The sequence below is a fragment of the Heloderma suspectum genome, chromosome Z (assembly GCF_057233095.1).
Source record: "Heloderma suspectum isolate Gila_16-S chromosome Z, 16-S_ref, whole genome shotgun sequence".
NCBI lineage: Eukaryota > Metazoa > Chordata > Lepidosauria > Squamata > Helodermatidae > Heloderma > Heloderma suspectum.
The window spans coordinates 2,034,045-2,045,360 of NC_139476.1; positions in this window are offsets into that span (position 1 = coordinate 2,034,045).

The window sequence follows — 11,316 nt, forward strand, 5'->3', positions numbered from 1 at the left end:
TCCACAAGGAACACAGGGGGAAAAACATTTCCTATTTTTGGATATCCTCGAAATGTTAGATCTGCTCTTGCACAAATATCCCAGCACCTATTCTTCCGAAACCAGGCAGAGTTGGACCCCAACAGAAGTGAAAACTATCTCTAAAAAATATCATCTCATTCTGCCAAGAAAGAAAGCAATGTTATTGGCGGTTTTTCTAAACCAGAAACACCCAAAATATAAAGAGGTATTGCACAAACAAAAAGCATAAAGACTGGAATTTCTGAATCTCGAGTTCGGTATCCAAGTCAAAATAGATGGCCTCTGAATCGAGGCTAGCAGATTTAGGCCAATTTTCTGAGTTAAATCTTGTGGTAAGTTATGATACAATACAATACAATATAATACAACATAAGCTGATGCTGCACAAGGGAGTGAGGGAGAAAAATGCTGACCCCCCAAATAGTGTGTGGTACCTCAAGCCCACCAGGACTCATGTTCTCTGAAAGGGGGTGGGGGGAAACTTAATTGAGATATAACAAAACAAGAACTAGGGTGTATTTAACTGGCAGGAAGCAAAACCAACTCTCAAACAAATGAACAATGTTGGGCACAATCCTATACAAAATTAGACAGAAAAAAGTCCTAAGTGGCTGGGGCATGCTGGGAGTTGTAGGACTTTTTTTCTGTTTAAACATGCATAGGATTGCACCCTTAAAGACTCTAAACAATAAAACCGAGGGAATAGAGTTCAATATTTCTATGTATGTATTTAGTTAGTTATTATTTATACAATATATATATATACCACTTAATACTTAAAAAAATATCCAAGCAGTTCACATATCAATATTAAAAGTTACATTTAAATACAATATTAAAACACCATTAATAACCGTTTCGAATTCAGCACAAAACACATATATTTAAAATACATTATTTAAAACAATTTCAAAACGACAATGACAATAGAAAACAGTACAAAAAGCGGTAAAATGGAACAGCAGACTATCAGGTGCGTTCAGAGAAGGCCTTGGAGAACAAGTACATTTTCAGGAGGCATCTGAAACATACCACCTTTTCTGCCTCCTGAACTGCATGGGTGCCACCACTGAGAAGGCCCGCCTTCGAGATATTACATTCTATTGGCTGTGGAATGACCAGCATGGCCTCCTCAGAGGATCTAAATGGTGGGCTTGGTAAATGTAGAGGGGGACTGTCTGCTAGTCCACAAAGGTAGGGCTGTTTCTCAAGACCTATGTCTAGCTGTGTAGTCGAGGTCTTGGAAGTAGCTAAGTGGTCTCTGCCATAGCAGATCATAAAAATCATAATCATAAAGCATAGAATAGTAGGGTTGGAAGGGGCCTATAAGACCATCGAGTCCAACCCCCTGCTCAATGCAGGAATCCAAGTCAGGGCATCCCCAACAGATGGCTTTCCAGCCTCGTCTTGAACGCCTCCAGTGTGGGAGAGCCCACCGCCTCCCCAGGTCAAGGGTTCTATTGTTGTATTGCTGTAACAGTCAGGAGGTTTTTCCTGACGTTCAGCCGGAATCTGGCCTCCCGTCACTTGAGCCCATGATTCCGTGTCCTGCACTCTGGGACGGTCGAGAAGAGATCTTGGCCTTCCTCTCTGGGACAACCTTTCAAGGACTTGAAGAGCGCTGCCCTGTCTCCCCTCAGACTTCTCAAGGCTAAACACTAAAAAGCTTGAGACCTAGGGATCTGTGGGTCAAACTATATGCTACATTAATTACGTAATGTGTATTGGAGGATACTTTCCTTTTACCCATAGGTATACCAGCCCCATGCTTCTAGGAATCTCACTTTCACCTTCTATGGGACCACTGTTGGCCTACATTTTCATCCAAAAGGAGGCATGCATATCATTTGTAATGGGCACGTGTCTGGTGCCTTTCAAACACCCTCTAGCTATTCTTCTGGTGCAAACTAACCTGTATCATCTTCCAAATAAAATGGAAGGCCACTGATCGGCTATGGACCCAGTTCTCAAGGGCATATGGTATGCTGGGACATTTAACATATGAACATAGGAAGCTGCCTTATGTCACAGAATCATCGAATAGATCATCCCCCTTTTGGTCCTTTCTCCCTCAGGACCTATGGGTCTGTCTCCCCCTCTATGCTGTTTCCTCAGAAACCTTCTTCACAATCTCTGCATTCTTTTCTCTCCTCACAGTAAAAACAGCCCCCCCCCCCATCATCAGGGTCAAAAGGGGTTGAACTCTGGTGCACTGCACGAGGTGACATGAAAAAGGGGCTGCCTTCAAGTAGCAACACGCAAAGCTGCCTGACACAGAATCAAGCCCTTGGCCCACCTCGCTTGATATCAGGGACACCAGCCTCTTCCAACCTGCTACCCTCCAGGTGTTTAGGTCTTCCGGTCCCATCAGCCCCAGCCAATACAGGCATGGGTCAAGGATGCTGGGAAATGATGTCCAAAAAGTCTGGAGAGCACCAGATTGGGGACCAGCTGTCTACACTGACTGGTAGAGGCTCTCCAGGTTTTCAGACAAGAGTCTTTCCCAACCCTTGATGGAGATGTTGTGGATCAAACCCAGGACCTTCTACAGGGAAAGTGTGCACACCCCCTCTGAGCAATGGCCCTTCTCTGCCCACCTGTCCTTCTAGCTCAGCATCTCCATCCTCCATGCCCAAGTGATCTGATATTCATTCATTCATTCATTCATTCATTCATTCATTCAATTGCTATACCGCCCAATAGCCGAAGCTCTCTAATAATTCATATTAGAGTAAATGGGGAGAGGGTGTCAGGAATGAACCTGAGCATGTGGAGACGTGTGGCACTCAGATTCGGAATCAGAATGGGAACGGCCGGAACAGTGGGAGACAATCTCCCCAGTGAGTCCAGATATGGAGAGTCTTTCTTCCCAAGACCTTGACACACAGATGGCACAGGCTGAACGGCTCCCCCACCCCTCCACCGTGAGAACGCAAGTTGAGGAGGAGAAGGAAGGGGGGGCAAGGGAGCGTCTTGAGGGACGCTAGGGTCCATCACAGAGCGAAGCAGGAAAAGTTAGGGGCAGTGCTAAGATGCTCTGCCCAGTTGGCCTCTCGTGATAGCCAACATAGGAGGAAGCCACCCTATGGGAGGGGCACCCCTGCGAAGCTGGTCTGGCTGTGAAGTTCTTGCCCAGACTGCTGGCAACTTTCCTAACTTCCACTTTGTATCCTCTATTGATATTCATAGTTGTGTGGATTAGCTGGCTCATAGCTGTTTGAGAGTTTCCTAGAATTTGCATTTGTAACGAAGCTAGTCTTTAACCAATAAAGTAGTGTTAGCCTAGAGTTTTGTTTCCTGGATTGTGTTGATTGAGAAGGAGGAGGAGGGAACGTGAGAAAGGGAATGGAGGCATGCTGGAGGTGTGTGTTCAGGGAGAAAATGTGGGCAACTTAGAATCTGTCAGACTTTGGCACCATCACAACTGGATTTCTCCATGTGCACGTGAAGGGCCCAATAGCCCCTGAACGTCACACATTTTGCATCTCCTCCTTGAGAACTTTCTAGGGCCACAAGTGTAGTTGAACCTGGAGATATTTTGCATCCCTGGTATAATTGGTATAGCCCATCCTTCCTCTACCAGGTGCTGTTGAGATCATTTGGACTTCAATTCCCATCATTCTCAGTCACCATAGCCAATGGCCAAACTGGTTAGGAATGATGGGAATTCCAGTCCAAAACATCTGGGAGGCTCCAAACTGGGGAACACTGGCACACACAATGCCAACTGGAGCCTGAGATATCACCAGGTGTCAATGATGGTGCAGAGGTGGGTCCTCTGAGACAGGGTGAAGGCAACATGTCATCCTCGGTCTGAGGGCTCTCCCTGGTAACCTTCCGCAGGATCAACTTTGTGGGGGAGTGCTAGCACTCAACTTGAACGTCTGTCTGGGGATGGCAGGGGCTGCCACCACTGCTACATGGTAGGCATGATACTGTGCTCTCAACTGTGCTGAGTCATGTTTGTCCTGATCCTTGCACCACATGAGATCTAGTGGTTATCTAGGCTGCTTCATAGCCTGAAGCTCTCCTAAAAACTAGAGATCCATCTGAGCTCCACAGTGCCAGGGGAGATGCTTAGGCATGACAATGAGACTGGGGTCTCATCAGGGGTGACTGCCATGCCAACTGGAAAAGCATGAAAGCATTCAGAGATCCCTCGGATTCCATAGGTCTTTGCGGGAAGACCATCCTAGTTCATCTGCCACTGCAAGGTGTTATAACTGTAGACAGACCAGTCGTTTCACCCGTCAATCCGTTACTGCCTAGTCCTGAACGGAGATAGCCAGGTCCTGCACTTCCATACCCAGCTCCTCCTCTCTTTCCCCAGATGTCAGTCTGGGCTAATGAACATTGGCACAAGCCTGGACTCTGTCTCGGATTTAGGGCCTCAGCTTCACATGGGCCAAAGGTTGGAACCTGGCAACTGAAGTCAAACCCCTAAGACCATCCGGCAGATGGACAAGCAAAGACTGATGCAAACGTGTTTTTCTTCTTTCCAGTTGTGAAGGGAGCTTTGCGTAGCACTATGGGACTGTGATTATTTGTTTCTACCCTGGGCCTGGAATGATGAAAGTGACAATAATTCATGAGGAATCCCCCATGGGTTTCTGTCCGGCAAGTCAATAACAAATAAATCCCAGGCAAAACATGCACAATATAAATACGCCCCAAAACCTTCCATGTGGGGCTGGGGTGATGTCTGATCACTTGGCATCTGGTCAGTCCTGGCTAAGATCTAATTCCCCTGTTGGGGCCTGTAAACTTGGCTCTCCTTCAGGTCCTCTTTGATCATTGACTTAGGAGGGAAGGTCTCTCGTGCTGCTGATGATTTTGCAGCAGCTGCTTGTGTTTGGGTTCCTGCCTCAGGCCACCCAGAGGATGCTGAGGACCAAGTGCCTCTTGACCAGGCCGAATGAACTGCCGGACTACTATAGGCCAGGAGACCTCATTGTCGGTGGGAATTTACCGCTTGGCAGTTATTATGAAAGAGACACACAAGACTTTCGAAGTTTAGTCCCATCACGGATCTCCAGTTTTCCAGCGTAAGTTTCTCAAGAGGGATCTGGGAGAGAGGCTCGCCTGCTTTGCTTTCAGATGGCTTCTTCCAGGGAGATGCATCAGCGATGCTGCTGACATTCAACATTTCCTGGTTTGATATAGGAGTCTCAGGGACTTGTCAGGATTGGCTTCAACCTGTAATGACAGCCAATGACTCGAGGGTTCTTCTTTGGCTTCTTTCTGGCTTCATTCCTTGTGCAAGGAGCAGAGACAGAGCTAACTGGCAATTTGGTTTAATGTGGACAACCTGATAAGGACTAAGAAATCTCTCCCCTCCCCAGCCAATCTGTGTCCCAAGCAGACTTTATCTAAGACAGGGTTGGGGAAGATAGGTCTGGACCTGGTGGGAGATCTCTGGGTGATCTGCAGTGGATCAGCAAGCATTTCTGACCCCCCATTTGTGTAATAATAACGGCAACAAACTGAAAATGAAGTTCTGACTTTCCCCCAATGGGCGAGAGAGTGTAACCAGAGCTGACTTAAGGCTATTTAAAATGTTAATATGTTTTAAAATATTTTTTGAAACTTAAGCAGGAAAACAGCGAACACTCTTTCATCATGTTAAACAAATGGGAAGGTGCCACGCAGGAAGTCTTAAGATATGAATGGCTTATAGAGAAAAGTAAATGCCAAAGAACAGCACGTGCAGAAGTAGAATGTGAAACATGCAATTATAACAAAGAAAATATATTTGTACACATGAAGCACACAGCTTACATGCTAAGATTACACCATGCAAAATAAACTACGGTTTAACTCTGGCTAAGGTCTATTAAAAACAATATTAGGAAAACTCTATTAGAGCATGAAATGAAATAGCCACGACATACAAATGTTATAGTCCGCCCAATGAGCAGCAGTTTGAATTGTTACTTAGTTCCACTTAAACTTCTACCAGTCCAAACTAGTTAAATGCAGTGTCTGAGGCTTTTAACTATATAGCAGTATAGACTAAACTTTTAGAGAAAAGGAAAGAAGGGAATTAAAAGGAATGTATAGCCACTTCTCTCAAGCACAGATTTGATGAACAGGCTTTTGTGGACCCAGAGGAAGGTTGAAACAGACCTCTTCCAGAGTCCAAGGTATAAGACTCAGCAAAGTCTAGATATGAAAATTAATCCAGCTAGAAAGTAATGAAAAAGTTTTAAAATGAAAAGGGTGGCAAAGTCTGAGCCTCAATAGTGAGTGAAATAAAATGGTAGGGGAAATTGAATTGAGCTGCTCAGGAGTTTAGCATCTAGCTCCCCAAAAGCTACTTCAGAAAAAAATGGCCAGCACAACCTTAAAAACTGAAGGAGAGACATGGTCAAAGCAAGAAATGCCCTGTTCTCTCAAAAAGAAGACAAACGTGCAAAAATGTGCCCAAAGGCCCTAAAACTAGCAAACATCTGTTAGGAAAATCTGGAGCTATGCAAAACAGAAAAAAAAACAGAAGAAAGAACTGAAATGGAGTCCTTCTCCTAGGGTTTGGTCACTATTTGATTCACTGACCCCCCCCCCCAAACTTTCCTGCCTTCTGATTCTCCTTTTTCTTTCGATTCAGTTGCCAACTAGAAAATTGGATTTTGGTTGGTAAAAGATGTATTGGGTGGGCAGAAACCTGCAAAAAAGACATCTCATAGTTTTAGGCAGCTGATGTTGCCTCGGGCCTTATCAGGGTATATGGGAACATTCCAGACTGGGAGCTGCTAGCTGTGATTGTGACTTCTTCTCATACTGGTCCATTGTTCCACAACTTGACCACAGCTTTGTCAGCATGACTGTCTGCATCTCGGACTCAAGCAGCAAAAACTTTCTGCCCTCAAAGAAAGGCAGGCCTGCTGGTGAACCAATGTTTCACTCCTATTCCATTCTATGGCTTCCTTGTAAGCCCTCTGTTCCCAGCATTTGAATCCAAAACGGGACCTGAGTAACATTTCCCCGCTGAGATCCAGTTCGGGAAATACCAAACTCGGATGTCACGTTAGCCAGACCAAATTAGTTTATGCCGTCGATGTCATTCATCAACATGGTCTTATTTTCCCCTTTATTGTGTGACTTGAATTAATTGTGAATTTTTGGAGCCCTTTGATCCTAAAATTAAGTACAATTGCAAAGAAAGAAAGAAAAAGAAGCAAAGGTGGAAATAAAGTATCATTAAACAAAGTTGAATAAGCAAAACTATAGTAAGAAGCACAAGTCATAAACATGCAAATGTTTTGGGTGTTACAAAAATATTTTATCAGCACTACATCGTTCATTTTTGTCTTGTTTTTTTAAATGTTTAAAGTCTATGATGATGTCAACTTTTAATTCTTCTGGTGTGTAGTCAAATGCCAAAGTGATTATTTTAACAGTGACTGTTTCTATGTCCGAATTTGTTTTTTTCTAGGCTGTTTTTTAAGGCTGAAATTTTGAAAAATATATATTATTACAAAAACAACATGTATACAGAAAATATATAACTGAAAATCATTCCTGGTATGCATTGACTAGAACTCATATATACACAGGGGTTCTGATGGATTCTTCCATAAAAAGAATGAGTGGATTTCTTCAGTGGCAAACAAATAAAAAATGAGCTCAAATAAAAAATAAATGCAAAAGAGTGCTTCTTTTACAGCAGGAAAGAAAGCACACAATAAAACAATTGTATGGCTATTTATATATAACATATACTACATATATAACACAGACCATGACAACAATATCAAACATGAAACAGACAACATAGACGACTGATTTTATTTTGTGGGTTATGACTTGCGCCTTGACTGAAACTGTTCTATTAACCTACAAAGAGAAAAGAAAGTGAGCCCAACTTTTTCCTGGCAAGAATGAACAATTAGCAAGGTAAATATACATTTAAAAAAAATAAAAAAATAAAAACTGGCTAAAAGATTCAGCAAATGCAAAGTATATTTGTTCTAGTTATGGAAGAAAGGAAGAGTAGAAGCTGACTTTTATAAGCTTGCTGACTTTTATAAGCTTGCGGTCTTTAGAGAAAGACCGTTGCCACACTCACGGGTGAAAAATAATATTTATTTCGTTTTTTAAAGCTGAAAACGGACTAAGTTAAACAACCGGCTTAAATGCTGTCAGCACTTCTAAAGGTTTTTATAGATGGATGTTTGTAGGTTCATCGCTTAAAGATTTACTTCTTTTTTAAATTGATGATCGCCGTGTTGTTTCAAACCTGAGAAACAAAGGGTGTTTCTACATTAAGCAACGCCCCAGCAAAACCCCACATCCTTTCCGGAGCTTCCTGCTTTCGGTTTCTTTGCGGGATTAGGAAGGGCTCCTTTACACTGCAGACGCATGGTTTGAACTGAGGGAGTGCCTCCCTCCCTCCCTGGCATGTGTGCAAAGGAGGGTTCCCCCCCCTTGTTTTCATAGCTTAGTTTCTGCTGTACTCTTTTCTCGCAGCCCCTGGGAAACCTCTGACTTACTTCTGAGTAGACATAAAATGTAAGATTGTGCTCTTGTACGTCTGCAACACTTGGTACACTTATGTGGGAGTCAGCCCCACTGAACTCAGTGGGACGTACTTCTGAGTAGACGTAAGATCGCCCTGTAAGTCTGCAACACTTGGCACACTTACTCGGGAGTAAGCCCTACTGAACTGAATGGGGTGCTCTGAAACAACAGAGGACGTTGCTTCTGAGCTTGGTGGGGTGGGAGATCATCGAGCCATAGAACCATAGAATCATCAGATGTGTCTCCCTTCGTTGCAGGGAGGCGTTTTACCCTCTTCTCCTTCCAACTGAGAAATGTGCTCGAGACATGGCAGGCACCTGGGAATCGAGGAAAGTCATTCCTCAGTAAGACTTGAGCGGATGCTGGAGTTGCAATTGGCGGGCGACCCTTGCCCTGGCGCCTGTCAAATCTGCTCCTGCATGCCCCGCTCCCATCCTCAATGCCTTCATCACCCTGACCGCCCCCCCCCCCCACATCTGAAAACAAACGCCCACAGCAGGCAGATGGAGCGGTTTCTCTCACTATTTGTCAGGGTGGACACTGAGCCCATAGAATCCCAGAGTAGTTCTGATTCTGAGGAAGAGCAGTCGCTCCTGGGAGAGGAGCGCGCTCCTTTTCCCCAGGGCCAACAGCTGACGGAGATTCCTCCCAACAGCATTCCTAGCTTAGATAGCAGTCCTGGGAGTGACAGAGCGTGGGAAGCAGACTTGATGGACGTGCGACGCCGACGCAGAGAGCGGCGCCAGATGGAGGGCGCGGAAAGGAGGCGAAGTGCCAGGTTGGCACGCAAACAATGGCTGTGCCCAGAGGCTCCAAGGGAAAAGGGGAGGGACTCTCCCTAGTCCTTAAGTTCAGGGGTCTGCCAAGTTCAGGGGTTTGAAATTCCCTTTCAAACGGGGACCAACTGTTCCAACATAGGGCATAGGTATTGTGCTGCTCAGATCTAGTTGCAATCGGTATAGTTGTTAAGTTGTAAAAGAAGAATAAAGCTTTGAAAGGAATTCCTTTGTCTGTGTCTGGACTTGGCTACTGGATTAGACTGAGAAAGGCCTCCAAGGAGCTCCTGACACTATCGGAGAATTTCACGGGGAGGTCATGGCGCTCCTGTTCCGTGGGCTGGAAAAAATACCACCTTTATTGCGTTTGGGGAAAACACGGGCTAAGTTGGGGAAAATGGCGGGAGACACCCTGGAGGGTAACAGCATCCTCTAAAAAGCCCGCAAACGTCCGTGACAGAGCCATCTCCATAGCAGAATAAAAGCTCTGTATGAAGAACCCCAAAGAAGGAAGGGAGGAAAGAACAAAACACAACAAAAAGCTGAGCGCCTTTGGGCCCTTTTTAAAGTCTTATTATTTGCAGGGAAATGTACACAAATATATCTCTTCTTTAGGAACAATGAATAGCATTGTTACTGAACTTATCCCCTATTTTGATTTGGAATGGCCTGGTCCAGTACAGCTCAACTTTTCCTTTTGGCACTAGTTTCTTCACTACATCTGTTTTCTTCCATCTCTCTCTCTCTTGTCTTGTCTTGTCTGATCTTCTTTCTTGTCATTTTCTTTATCTGCTCCACTTTCTTCACCTTTGCATGACATTCTTATTTGGGTAAGGGTGCAATCCTATGGCCACTAGACAGCGACTAGACAGCCATAGGATTATTCAGTTTTTGGGAACCGGCCTTGGAGCCAGCACTCCAAGATTGGTCCCAGAAAAGCACCTCCTTGCTGCTGCCCCCTCCTAAGAATCACAGTTTGTCCATGGCTCTCCGCTCGTAAGAGCAGCACGGAGCAGGGGGAAAAGGGGCCTTTCTGGGGGCAAGGAGGGGTGGGGACAGCAGAAGTGTCGTTATGACGCTTCCTATGCATGCTCCAGCCTCCTCACCCTGCTCCGGCCCGCTCCAGCTAGACAGCCCAAATTGGCCATCTAGCTGCTAATGCAGGGCAGCTAGAGTGTGGAGGGGAAGATCCCATCCATGCTGTGCCTGCACTGCATTGGATAGTCGGTCACCTCCAGGTTTGGAGGCGGCCGACCATGCCCACTGGATTGTGCCCTAAGTTGCTGTTCTAGAACTGTTACCCAGTTCTAGACAATGCATACCAGGAATGATTTTCAGTTATATATTTTCTGTATACATGTTGTTTTTGTAATAATATATATTTTTCAAAATTTCAGCCTTAAAAAACAGCCTAGAAAAAAACAAATTCGGACATAGAAACAGTCACTGTTAAAATAATCACTTTGGCATTTGACTACACTCCAGAAGAATTAAAAGTTGACATCATCATCATCATAGACTTTAAACATTTAAAAAAACGAGACAAAAATGAACGATGTATTGCTGATAACATATTTTTGTATCACCCAAAACATTTGCATGTTTATGACTTGTGCTTCTTACTACAGTTTTGCTTATTCAGCTTTGTTTAATGATACTTTATTTCCACCTTTGCTTCTTTTTCTTTCTTTCTTTGCAATTGTACTTAATTTTAGGATCAAAGGGCTCCAAAAATTCACAATTAATTCAAGTCACACAATAAAGGGGAAAATAAGACCATGTTGATGAATGACATCGACGGCATAAACTAATTTGGTCTGGCTAACGTGACATCCGAGTTTGGTATTTCCCGAACTGGATCTCAGCGGGGAAATGTTACTCAGGTCCCGTTTTGGATTCAAATGCTGGGAACAGAGGGCTTACAAGGAAGCCATAGAATGGAATAGGAGTGAAACATTGGTTCACCAGCAGGCCTGCCTTTCTTTGAGGGCAGAAAGTTTTT